This window comes from Dromiciops gliroides, chromosome 2 (genome assembly GCF_019393635.1).
Source record: "Dromiciops gliroides isolate mDroGli1 chromosome 2, mDroGli1.pri, whole genome shotgun sequence".
In the NCBI taxonomy this organism is placed as follows: Eukaryota; Metazoa; Chordata; class Mammalia; order Microbiotheria; family Microbiotheriidae; genus Dromiciops; species Dromiciops gliroides.
Window position 1 is genome coordinate 483832484 of NC_057862.1, and position 9971 is coordinate 483842454.

The 9971-nt window shown below is 38.6% G+C and overlaps 1 long non-coding RNA gene across 1 annotated transcript; it reads right to left on the reverse strand.

The window, feature by feature from the left end:
- Positions 1-253: 253 nt before the first annotated feature.
- On the reverse strand, positions 254-9322 carry LOC122738056. The gene is made up of 3 exons (XR_006354625.1): positions 9197-9322; positions 5017-5125; positions 254-841 (listed from the first exon to the last, which is right to left on the reverse strand). It is a non-coding gene; the product is annotated as an uncharacterized LOC122738056 (long non-coding RNA).
- Between the last annotated feature and the right edge of the window lie 649 nt (positions 9323-9971).

Consider the following 9971-nt stretch of genomic DNA (forward strand, 5'->3'; position numbering starts at 1 on the left):
GTTTTTGACTTTGTATCCTCAATGCCTAGCACAGTGCCTGATGCATAGCAAGCAATTAATAAAATTAATAAATGCTTGTTGAGTGAGTGATTGACTTACTAATGTGTTATACAGAAAATTAAATGAAAACTCTTGTAGTATTCAGACTTAACTATGCCCACATAACACAAATGAACAAAATGTATAAAATGAATTTAAAAAAACATTTATTTAGTGTTGACTATATACAAAACACTGTGATAAGTGCAGGGAATACAAATATAAAAACAAGACAGTCCCTACTTGTTAAGGAACTCTTATTCAATTAGGGAAAGATAAAACATATCAGAAGTTTAAATTGCAAGTCAAATAGAAAGCTCCAGCAGTCCGTATGGTACAAAAGCAAAACAGATGGTAATGAATCTTCCTTAATGCCATTTCCAGTTATAAAACTATAGCTATTTCTGCTGTTGAACCAATTGAAAGTGCCAAGGACTTTGGTGGCAAGGGAAAGGGGGAGGGCACTAGCATTTATTAATGCCAAACACTATGCTAAGTACTTTATAATTACTATCCCATTTGAACTTTCTTTTCTTTTCTGAGTCTTCAGTAGCTATGGCTGCTAAGTAGACAGAGGCTATTACAGGATGTCAACAGTTGGCATTTCTACATTCTACAAGGCTTGCTTGCCCTGGACAACAGCTGTGGGGGCCAGGCTGACAGCAGAGTTGATCGTCTGCAGTGGGACTGGTTATGCTATTCCCAGGGCTCATTGGCTTCATTGCCCATTCGAGGCATCTGATCAGTAGTAGGCGTTGGTGGGAGTGGGAGTGAAGAGTCTCCTCTCTTCTCTTCTTGATATCTGTGGGAGCATGGATGAAAGTAAAAATGGTGGCTGGGGGTGGGGACTGCAATTCCCAGGACTTGGGGGTTCTGAGTCTTGGACTTCTACTTTCCACTAAGGTCTGAGGAGAGGTAGTGGTCAAAGTGGTTCAACCTACCTGGCACATGCCTCTTGTCCTACCTTCAGTATGGTTTGCTGCTTCAGCTAAACTGACTTACCACCCCTATTGATGACAGATAGTCCGAGGCTGATTTTCATGGTGTGGTGGTGGTGGCAGAGATAGTACTGTGCTATCTGCAAGGTTCCTTCCCTCAATGATGGTTGTGGCATATGATATTGGCAATTCCTTTTGTGTATGATTCCATTCTCAAACTCTGATTTAATGATAAGACCTTTGTCACTACAACTATAATATACCTAAAAGGTGATTATCCAGCCTCCACTTGAAGACCTCCAAGGAGAGAGAACCTACCACCTCTTGAGTCTATTCCATTTCTAGACAGCTCTATTTGTTAGGAAGTTTTCTATGACATCAAACCTAATTTAGCCTCTTATCTATAGGTCAATATGAAACAAAATTCTTACATTTCATTTTCTCAGTGAATCTATGACTTCATTTACATGGTTTTTCTTTCTCCCATTGTGTATCACAAATTCTACATGTCTCTTCATTCTGTTGTTCTATAAGTCCTTCCATCTCATTTTATGCCATTCTATAAATCCTTCCATGAGAAAAGTACAGTGGAAAAAGCACTGGATTTAGTGTCCTAGAACCTAGGTTCAAATCCCGGTTCTATCACTGACTTATTTGTATGATTTTGCACAAGTCACTTAGCCTCAGTTTTCTCATCTGTAAAATGAAAAGGTCAGACTAGATTCTTTCTAAGGACTTTCCCAGCTCTTAATCTGTGTTCCTGTGATCCTGCTCTTATAAGAAAATGAGGAAGAGTGAGATGAGAATTGCCTAGAATAGGCTAGGTCTCAGTTAAATTCTTAAGCAACCCAAACATTTAAGGCAGCAAAATCTTAAACATGTAGGCTACTGTAATCATTGAGTAAACTACTGTGCAAGAGGTCACAGACAGAGATTCAGCAGGACATAACACTACTAATGAGAACTATAAACTATAGTCCTAATTTATGACATTATTTAATTATAAACTGGCTTATGTTACTACATATGTTATCAATACAAATAATTACATTACAAACATGCTTATTTATTTATTTATTCATTTGTTTCTTTGTTTATTTACATGCTCTTTTGGCTTTAGTAACTCTGAAGAAAAAGACAATTACATAGAATCTATCTGATTTCTCATATAGAACCAGCTGTTAAGAATGTACTCTTAGAGCCCCTAATTTAAACCTCCAAATATCCAATTCAGTATCAATCAATAGTATCTTTCACAATGCTTTACACAATAAGTGTTTTAACAAATTATCTGTGAATGATATAATCAATAAATTATGCCTGTGAACATGCTATATCCTTTCAGTAGAACGAAAGCTTCCTGGAGCGCATGGACTATCTTGCTTTTGTATAAAAAGAGTATCTTTCACAGTGCCTTAGGATTGTGTATTACAATTTTTATACAAAAGCAACATAGTCCATGCGCTCCAGGAAGCTTTCATTCTATTGAAAGGACATAGCATGTTTATGGATAAATAGATGACTAGTATAGGATATTGAATTAAATCTGGAAAGGACCCCAGAAATCTTCTAGTCCAATCTCCTCATTTTACAGAGGGAGAAACAGAGGCTCAAGAAGTTAAGTGACTTGCCCAAGGTCATACAGTTGGTAAGTGCAAGAGGAAGGATTTGAACATGCATATTCCAGAGCAAGAACTCTCTCCCCTCTACTACATATACAAGGTAATTTCATTTGTGAAGCACCAACAGTGGGGCATGGGGGTGGTTCAAAAATAGCCATTTGGAGGAAATAACATGTGAGAGTCTTCATTCCTCTCTGAGCTCCATTCCTGATTCTCCAGGTTTTCTCTCCCATGTGACAGCAGTCTTCCCACCCTGGAAGTTCACTCTGTTTCTGTTGTCCCTTCCTCTGAATGGTCAATCCCTTCCAGAACTTCCATTTTAAAGGAAGTGCCCAGGCTAGCCATATCTTCATTCCTCTTCAGGCTCAACCCCTAATTCTCCAGACTTCCTTCACCATGCCCCTGTGGGACTACCTTCTCTCTCCCTATCCCTTCTTTGCAGCTTCCTTTTGTGCACAGTATTGTTTTTCCTCATTAGAATGTAAGATATTTGAGGGGCAGGGACTGTCTTTATGTTTGTATTTGTATTCCCAGGTTTAGCAAAGTATATGGCATATAGTATTTAATAAATGCTTGTTGATTTGACTTAACCACAGGCAAAGCTAGCATGTTCCCATCTAACTAGCCTGGAAAGTTATGTCTTATCTGGGGAATGAGTTTGAATGTGAGTTCAATAGTAGTCTCAGTACCAGAGTGAGAAAAGTCTTTATTTAGTAGGGTACCAAAAGGTGTTAGCATTAAAAGAAATGATACTGACATCCTTTACATCTACCAAATTAGTATCAGTTGTTACATGGTGCATGATGTACCTTGGGGACATATCTAATGTGACATATTGAGGTCAGACTAAGATCAGAGCATAGTGAGAAAGGATGTGGAACCATAAAGCCATTCAGTTCCCTAAGGAGGTTAATGAAGTTTTGAGACTAAGTACCAAAGAAGGAATGTGAAGAGGAAATTAAGTGCAAATCCTGCCAGTGCCTGGTATTGTTCATTTGACTACATAATTTATGGATTTGTCCCCCATTTCTATTTTATAGACCCATAGAAATCATCATCCAAAGCATTTTCTAGTGCTTTTTTCTGCAAAGAACGATAATCATTGTTCCCTGCAAATTCAATAAATGCCCTCGTCATAGGCAGACTGACCACTACTCTGACAGTAGCTATGCCCTTGGCCAAGTAGTTAATAAAGATAACTTGCATATTATGCAATTTTAGAGGAAGGAAGTAAGAAAGGACCACTGGTGTTTAACCCCTGGAAAACCACATTAATGACTTGGTGGCTTGACATCATGTAAATTTGCATAGCTTGCTTTTTGAAGGTATTCCAACTCTGGCTGTAGGCCATATCCTCTAGTTTCTATAATCTACAAAAAATAACAAAGATGAACATAAATATTTTCTTTAAAAATCAAACTAGTACCTATTTTCTATATTATTATAGCTGAGTGGGAGATGACTGGTAACTTCAAGTCATGGAATACCACAATCTAAAGAAATGATATGAAGAATCACTGAAAAGCCAATGGAAAGGAGTGTGGTGGGTAAGGGCAGCCTGTAACACATCAAAAATGAGAAAATGCCCATGCAGAGCCAAGTAAAGGATGTTATTAAAGAAACACATGACCAGAAAAGATGACGGTCAGGTAACACAGGCATAATTAGTAATAGCTGATAGAAAACCCATATGATCCGCTGATAGATAGCTTCGCAATATCAAGAGATCTAGGGGAAGGCCAGAAGAGTGGTGGGTTACCCTGTTTGACAGATTTCTAAGAGCACATGGTCAAGAATCATATAAACTGGGCAGTTATGGATTGACTGTCATTCATATTGTAGAAGGGTGTACCCACATCAGTGAGATCACATCTCCATCAAAGTATGTCTAGCACTTGGCAGAGAGCCTTGCATATAGTAGGTGCAAAGTAAATGTTGGTTGAATTGAATTGACTTATTGTTTTATAGATCAAATGTATAAACTTGTGAAATGGACTAGGCTAAAGCAATTTTTCTACCATGTGGAAGGTCTATATTATTTCTATTTTCATCTATTTCCTCCTGCCTGTATTCATCATTTTTTCCCTCAACCTTTGCTCATCATTATAATAATTTAGTCAACCCATTCCTTAGCCATAGCGGCCAATCTGAGCTCCAGACATAGAGTGAGTAGTAATATCACCAGGATGTGTATTTTTTTCTTCTCTGAGATGAATGGAAATGGAAGTCTTTGAAAAAATGAAATACATTTTGCTTCCTTCCCTTCAAAATAGTCACAGATATTGAATAATTCACATGTACATTGAATTATATGCTTAACAAAGTGCTTTTCTAACAATCTTGTGGCATAGGAAACGGAAGTACTATCCCCCTTTAAAAGATGAGGAAAATAATGTTTAGAGAGCCTTATTACTTACCCAAAGCCACACAGGTTTGTTATCATTCAGTGTCATGCCTCAGATCCAGGTTCTGACCATGAAGCAGTATGGAATAATGGAAAAGCAGAAGAGTCCATAATACAAAGTGCTTTTCATGAAACAAATAAACAAAATTACTGGGTAGAAAAATAGGTACCTATATTTTATACAATACCTACATCTGCCTACCCATGATGCTAAAAAAGCCAACTGAAATGGAAAAATATAATAAATAAGTTAGCTGCTTGGTCTACACAGTGCTAGGAATTAATTAGGTCTTTTCAGATTGCCTGACTGCATCAATTGTTTTGGCATCATGTAGACATAGCCCTGATTCATATCATTGTCTTTGAAGAGACTCTCCAGGTTAATGGTCTTTATAAAGCCATCCTTAAAATAAGCAGCAAAAATAGTTCTTTTACTTTTTATAAAAGCAAACAAGCCTTGGGATTGCAGCACCCTGTTGTAAAATACCACTTTCATGTTTTTTGAAATGTTGCATGCTGGGGCTCATCCTCCAAGGGATTTGCTTAGAGTGTCTAAGTTGAGTGTATTTCAGAAGCATAAGAGAATCAGGCACAGGAAATAAAAAAGCACAGGGTTTTCCAAAAACACTTTGCACAATCAGATTTCATTGATGTGAAACTGTGCAAGTACATAGCCAGTCTTTGGAAGAAATCATCACCCTCATTAAAAAAAATATTATATATATATATATATATATATATATATATATTTTTTTTTTTTTTTGCCAGACAAGCTAGTACATACCTTTAATCCCTACTACTGAGAAAGGTGAAGACTGCGGGATCACTTAAGCTCAGAAGTTGTAAGTTAGGGTGGGCTGGGCTGGACTGAGGGGGTATCCTCAATAAGTCAGAAACCAATATGGTGAGGCCCCAAGAGTGAAGTGCCCAGCCACCAGGTTGCCTAAGGAAAGGTGAACAACCCAGGCCATAATGAGGGCAGGTTAAAACTTCCAACTTGGGTAAGATAAGTAGACCCATTCTGGAAAAGAAAAAAAAAAGGAAGAGAAGGGATGTATTTTTTTTTAAAAGAATGAATTGATCAGAAACCAGTTATGGCCTTCTTTTTGAGAGTGTTCCTGTGTACTGCAGAATTTTGCTTGTGTTAGTCTTCGAACACTGGAGTTCTAAAACTCAATAGTGCCCCAGTGTGGAATTATTGTATTATTGACACCTAAGCTAGATTTCCCATTATTTTCTTTGTGTTTCATTTCAAATATGGCTCTTCTCTTTTAATAAAGAAAATCTAAAAACTCAACATCAGAAGCTACATAAATGTTAAAGGAAAAGGGGGCAAAGGGAAAAGATGTTCTAAGAGCAAGACACTCACAAAGCTTAGGTGGGTGATTATGCCAGAAGAACCTCAATTTCTCCTTGTCTAGCTTGTGTTGTTTTTTTTTTTTTAAATCATTATTCAGGTCACCCTGCAGTAGGTTTCTGGTTTTGTTTGTAGCCTTACTATCCTCAACCCTTACACAGCACTTAGTTTTCCTACCTTGAAAAAATGGAGATTATAATTGCCAGAGTACCTCCATCAAACAAGACAACTTTAAAGTGCTTATAAATGTCAATTATTATTATTACGTACTTATTATATTCAATCTTTGGGGTAGCTAGTTGGCACAGTGGATAAAGCACTGAGCCTAGAGTCAGCTTCTGATTTCAAATCCAACCTCATACACTTACCAACTATGTGATCCCAACCCTGTTTGCCTCAGTTTCTTCATCTATAAAATGAGCTGGAAAAGGAAATGGCAAACCACTCCAGTATCTTTGCTAAGAAAACCCCAAATGGGGTCATGAAATGTCAGACACAAGTGAAAATGACTGAACAACAAAGAACATGTTCTATTTTTACTGTTAGGGTATCCTATCCCCCTCCCTAATGTATCATAAACTCCACAAGGGCAGGAACTGTGTTTTATCCATCTTCACATCCTTCACCTAACACTTAACACCATAATTAATAGGTGTTTGGGCAATGTTTGTTTAATTGAACAAAAAGAAGTCAATTGTATTAGAAGCCTACTTAGCTAGTTTTGACACCCCCAACATCCAGGGCAAAAACCACCTTGGTCAAAATTACCTTTTAATTTATTCCCATAAGATATTTTATAGCTAATAAAGGGTTTTTGAATCAGAAGAAAAATTACTAGAGACATCACCAAAAAATATACCTCTCTGGAGAGGAAAGGAAGGGGGAAGGAAAAAAGGGAAAGAAAGAAAAGAAGGAAGGGACAAGGAAGAAATGAAGGAAGAAAGGAAGGGAGGAAGGGAGGAAGGAAGGCAGGGAGGCAGGCAGGCAGGAAGGCAGGAAGGAAGGCAGGAAGGCAGGAAGGCAGGAAGGCAGGAAGGCAGGAAGGCAGGAAGGCAGGAAGGCAGGAAGGCAGGAAGGCAGGAAGGCAGGAAGGCAGGAAGGCAGGAAGGCAGGAAGGCAGGAAGGCAGGAAGGAAGGAAGGAAGGAAGGAAGGAAGGAAGGAAGGAAGGAAGGAAGGAAGGAAGGAAGGAAGGAAGGAAGGAAGGAAGGAAGGAAGGAAAATCACTTCGGGCAAAGCAATTCACTTTTCTGGATCTGATTTCACTCTTCTATAAAATCTAGCATTTTATTAGATGATCTTTGATGTCCCTTCCAGTTCTAAAATTCTTGGATCTCTTATGTTGGGGGAGAGAGGGTACGCATAACTTTTGTGACTGAACATTGGACTATGTTAGGGCTATAACCTATCTGTATTCTGTATGTATTCAAATCAGTTAAGCTTGCAAGGATTCCCCCAATCTGATCCCAACCTGTTGGAGCCCAGAGAAGTTAAATGACTTTTCTAAGGTCACACAGATGTCTTTTGGGTAAATGGCAAACCTAGAATTTGAACCTACTCTAAGTTTTTTCCTTCCATATCAAGCAGTTTTTCTGCTGTTCTCAAACTCACAAAATCAGTTAATAACAAAACTAGGATTAGAACACAGGTCTGAGAGCCAAGCTACATTTCTTGAGAGTTTAATCACTTGTCTTAATTATACACATTCACTGACCTCAGTTCATTAATTTGTATTTAAATTAATTGCCCAAATATCCTCATTCTACTCTCTCCCTTATCTGTCTTTCTGACCTCAGTCTTCCTCTGTCCATTTACTACACAATCATATATGCCCATTCCTACCCCCCATTACCAATCTCAATACATCAATTCCCCACCCCCACCCCCATTTCAGTTATTTACCCTTCTTAAGTAATTCACCTCCTTGTTTCCACCCCAGCCAGTCACAAGTGTCTGTGGGGAGGCTGGAGAGATTGTATTTTATTGTATTTGCATTTCACTCAAAGGTTGTGACCTCTTCCCACTGATTGTGCTTCTAAGACACCAATTTGATGGATTGATCCATTTTTTTAAATGAATTGACTGCTTGGTTGTTTCAGTGTCATGTAAATACAACCCATCTTCAGAATTCTCCCGCAAGCTAGGGTTTGGGCATTTACAAGCTGTGGGCACAGAAATCAATCAATTAAGATGCCTGTAAAATAACAGACTTCCAGCACACAAGACTCTAGAGCTCTAATAGCCAGCCTTCCTTCCCTAGCTCCCAGTCCTCCACCCCTAACTTCAACCAGCTCCAGGGGTCATTTATTATTAGTTGTTCCAAGACTATTTTGTTTATTTTTCTACCAAGATACATTTCTGCAGGCTTTCCAAAGGACTAATGAGGCACCCAGCCAGAACTATGAGAATCAAGCTGGGGGGAATAAAAAGGAAGGAAGGAAAAAAATCATTCCCCTCCTTGAAGGTGTGCAAGGGTGAAGGCTGAGCTATAACTTAACCTTGCTGAATGGGAAGCTTGGCTAAAGAGATAAGTCATGTATTTCCTCCTAAGGGCTCTGAGTAAGAGACTGAACCAGTTGTCCCAAGGAGAAAAAAAACTAAACTATTTCCCTGGGCAAATAGAATTCCGCAAATGCAATAACTCTTGTCTGAGAGGGCCCTTTTCCCTGAGTTCTTGCCAACCTATTCCTGGAGATGCTAAAAATTCATCTTGGCACTGGAGTGAAATGAATGAGTTTGTTTTTTGGTTGGATTTTTGTTTTTTAGTAAGCTCTCATCCACCCTTCTCATCTATTTTTATTAACCCATACATGCTTCATGACATTTTTTCCTACTTACCCCCAGTTTCCCTCCTGGGACTCATTGTAAGTGCAATATAGCTGGAAACTCAGATTTGTTCAAGATTTTATAAGACAGCAGTTTACATTTCCACTATCTTCCCTTTCAGGTGTTTTCAATGACAAATTTAAGGGGGAGGAGAGAGGGAAGAAGGCCAGTCACACAAGTAGAATTTGAGCTCAGATGGGCTCCAGTTCAATTTTAAATTTAGAGCCAGGAAGTTTGAGTCCAAAACAAATTGCAGAACATTCACCTATTTTAGGTAGGGAATCAGCTTTCCTATGCCAAAAATGATTCCATGATTTATGAAGAGAAATATTCTTTAACACAGCAATATAATTTTGGACATTTAGTTAGTACAGAAGTCCATTTGTTTTTAGGACTTCTCAGTAGCATTGGTATAGAGGTAAGTTCCCCCTAGCTGTGGGACACAGCAGAAAGGGCACTGGCCTTGGAGTCAGAAAGCCTCAGTTCAAATCTTGCCTGACATTTACTACTCTAAAACCTTGGGCAAAATATTTAATCTCTCTGGGCCCTGGTTTCCTCAACTGTAAAATAAAGCATTGGCCTAACTGTCCTCTGAGGTCCTCTCTAGGGTTCTACATCTATGATCCGATTTTCAGTTTATAAAATAGTATGAACTGACATTTTCCAGGGTGATGCCCCTGGAGAGATGATAGAGGCTGGAGGTCCACCTATTACAAATCTATTACAAGAGACACTCATCTCTCTGGTTTTTTTTTTCAGTCCCTAGATGAAGGAAGGGAATAAGCAT